This window comes from Odocoileus virginianus, chromosome 16 (assembly GCF_023699985.2).
Source record: "Odocoileus virginianus isolate 20LAN1187 ecotype Illinois chromosome 16, Ovbor_1.2, whole genome shotgun sequence".
Lineage (NCBI taxonomy): Eukaryota > Metazoa > Chordata > Mammalia > Artiodactyla > Cervidae > Odocoileus > Odocoileus virginianus.
This window is the reverse complement of record NC_069689.1, coordinates 59,861,722-59,865,313: the sequence shown is the minus strand read 5'-3', so window position 1 is coordinate 59,865,313 and position 3,592 is coordinate 59,861,722.

Genomic DNA, 3,592 nt, shown 5'->3' with positions numbered 1-3,592 from the left:
ATCCTTCAGGCTTTGTGTGTGTGCAGATGTTTTTATTTTTCCCTCAGAGTTGATTGATATTTGGACTAAGAATAGTCTTCTTCATCAGAAATCCTTTGCATTTGCTTCTTTGGATACATTGCTTCACTGTTTTCTCACTTCCAGCATTGCCATTGGGAAGTCCACTCACATTCTGTCTCCCTTTCCTTTGTAGGTGACCTGCTTTTTGAGGGCTATTATTATTTATTTATTTTCACACACACCCGCATACTCTGAAGGCTTAGTATTCTGATATTTTATGATAATGTACCTTGGTGGGAGGCTTTATTTTTGTTCACCACATTGGCATCAGACACGTATGTGTAAACTGAATACTCATATTCTTTAGTTCTGGGAAATTGTCTTATCTTTTCAACAATATTCTTTTTTCTTTCTTTCATGGAGATTCTACTTAGTCAGTTAATGAATCTCTTACATTGCTCTTCTAATTTTCTCATCTTTTCTCTCCTATTTTCCATTTTTTTGTCTTTTGCTGTTGTTATTCTATTTCCTAATAAATTTTTTCAGCTCTTTCAATTTTGTCTTTCCTTTCTGTTGAACTTTTATTTCTGTGATTATATTTTTAATTTCTAAATGCTCTTTCCTGATTTCTGAGTGCTTCTTTTTAAAATAGCATCCTATACTTGTTTCAAGGGTGTGCTATTAATTAGAGGTTATTTCTCTTTTTATATTTTCTTCTACTCCTTGTATGGTCTGTCTCTGTTTTGTCTGAGTTCAATTTTTAGTTTGTTCATTTTGGTCTCCGTCTAGAGGCTTCCCTCAAGCCTCTGATAATCCTTGACTCCATTCATAATTAAGACAAAAACACTAAATATGTATAGATACCTTGTTTCTGGAAATTAAAATGATTTAAATTAATATTTTTATTTATTCTGTAGCAGAAATTGCTAGCTGTTCTCTCAACATTCATTCTCCTCTTCTTCCTTTATTAAAAGAAATTCTGAACTTTAACTGGGTGCTTCATTGCCCAGCTAAAATCAACTTAAGACTACATTTCCCATTCTCCCTTGCAAACAGATCTGGTCATGTTTCATCCCACAGATGTTAGCAGAAGAAATACAGGCAAATTTGGGATCATGCCCTTAAATGAAAAGGAGAAAGATCTTTTCCCTCTTCTTCTTACTGGCTGAAATATGGATGTGGTAACTAGATACAGCAGCTGTCATAGATCATTAGATAAAAACTGTGTTGTGAATGACAGAACAATAGTTGCAATGGCCCCTGGGTTCCCAGCCCTGGGGAACCACAATATTAGCTCTAAACTGCTCCTAGGCTATAATGTGTCTGAGAGAGAAGCATCGATTTTGTTTCAAGCCCACTAGTTTTGGCCTTGTTACAGGAATAAAGCCAGTACCTATTACATTTAAATAGAAAAAAATTTGTAAGTATATCAAGATATGGTTAATAACATTTGTCTTTGAGGAGTAGGGACTACTGGGAAAATTATATTCCACATTACACATTTCTAAATTATATACAGTTTTAGAGATAAGTATGTATTACTAGTAAAATCAGGAAAAAATAAGGAAGTACAAATATCAGTTGTTTTTAAAGAACTGACTGGAAGCTCTGTGTACCTGTGAGGTTTCTTGACTAGAGAGCTCACTGGAACAGAGACCCAGAATTTTCAATGCCTGTCCTCCAAGTGACAATATCCCTAGGGTTTGGGGTGTGTTTTGCTTTTTTATTGGAATATAATTGCTTTACAATGTTGCGTTGGTTTCTGCTGTACCATGGAGTGACTCTGCCATGTGTATACATATCTCCCCTCCCTCTTAGACCTCTCTCCCGCACCCCCGCATCTCACCCCGCTAGGTCATCACAGAGCACCACGCTGAGCTCCTTGCGCCTTATAGCAAGTTCCTACCAGCAGCTGTTTACACAGGTGTTATATATATGTCAATTCTAATCTCCCAGTTCGTCCCACCCTCTGTTTCCCCACCTGTGTCCACATGTGTGTCTTCTACATCTTCATCTCTGTTCCTGCCCTGGAAATAGGGTCACCTGTACCACTGAAGAGACTTTAAAATTTGTTTTTTCTCTTGAGCAGGTCAACTTCTCCTGCCTAAAGAATCTTCCAGTTGACTATCCAGAGGTATAAATAAGCTGCTGGCACTCCGAGAGTCACGTGGGGGAAAAAAGTGCTAAGAGTCCCACTATTTGATGTGTTGCCTTGCGCTTAATTTCTCTGTTTTCAGACAACACCTCACTGGAAACTTTGTCTTTGCCTCACCCTAAGTCCAAAACATGTCGGCCTCTGTTTCCCCAGTTAATCTCCCGTCTACAGCCACAGTGGAAAGGCATCATCACCTCACTTTGAGAGGCTGGGAATGGGATCTGGGTGTCTAACTGCACCTTGTACACATTTTTGACCAATATTTGTATTTTTAACTCTATCCCTTCCCTCTTCAGGTGCCTTGGCCCTCTTTCTGAACTTCTTTGATGTAAACCATCTTGCTTCTCATTAGATGTCCCCCTTTCCCCTGCTTCTCAGGCACTTCAGTTTCAGCTTTTTATGTTCTGCTGTGCTGATTACCATTGCTCTACAGGGTGGAAGTCATGGCTAGGCCGGCTACCAGAAAGCCCCTAACTGGACAAAAATTTAAAAGTTATATGTTGCAGTGCTGGGAGGGTTAAAAAAAAAAGTTAAAAGTAAAGGCACAGGCAAGGAGAAATTGCATATGTTGAACACGCTAAGAATTTCAGGATGGCGAACCCAGAATCAGGACCTAGGTGACCAAACTTGCAGAGTGGCAAAATTATTTTCTTATGTGCTAACGTCACCTAAGTTGTTTCCAAGAACTGATATGGCTGCTCTTGCAGGAGTAAATTTAAAACTGGGACCTTTTTTAAAAAGATTATTTTTAAATTTATTTGTGACTGCACTGGGTCTTTGTTGCTGCACGGCCTTTCTCTAGTTGCGGTTGCAAGCGGGGGCTGCTCACTAGTTGTGGTGCACAGGTGTCTCCTTGCAGTGGCTTCTCTTGTGGAGCACAGGCTCTAGAGGCAAGGCTTCAGGAGCTGTGGCACACAGGCTTAGTTGCCCCTAGACATGTGGAATCTTCCCAGACCAGGGATCGAACCTATGTCCCCTGCATTAACAGGCAGATTCTTAACCACTGGCCTACCAGGGAGCTTTATTTTGAAGCTCCTCAGGTCTGTTGACCATTGCTACCATCACTTGAGCATCCGTCTAAGAGGAATAGAAGAGAAACTCTGGGAACCCACACTCACTGAGATGTATCATTTGTCTAAGTCAGGGGTTGGTAAACTTTTTGCTGTATGAAGTTTTGCAGATCATCTGTTCTTGTCTCCTCATAACTACTCACCTCTGCCAGTGTATCATGAAAGCAGCCATGGACAACACGTAAAGAAATGGACATGATTGTATTCTAATAAAACTTTATTTACAACAGAATTCTTTTGGGGAAGATTTGACCCATTGGCTATAGTTTGTGACCCCTGATCACATAAAACAGACTGCTGAGCACATTCTGGGGCTCAAAGAGCTCAGAAACTCTGAGTTGCTGCCTCAGTATGTCTTGGATGGTGA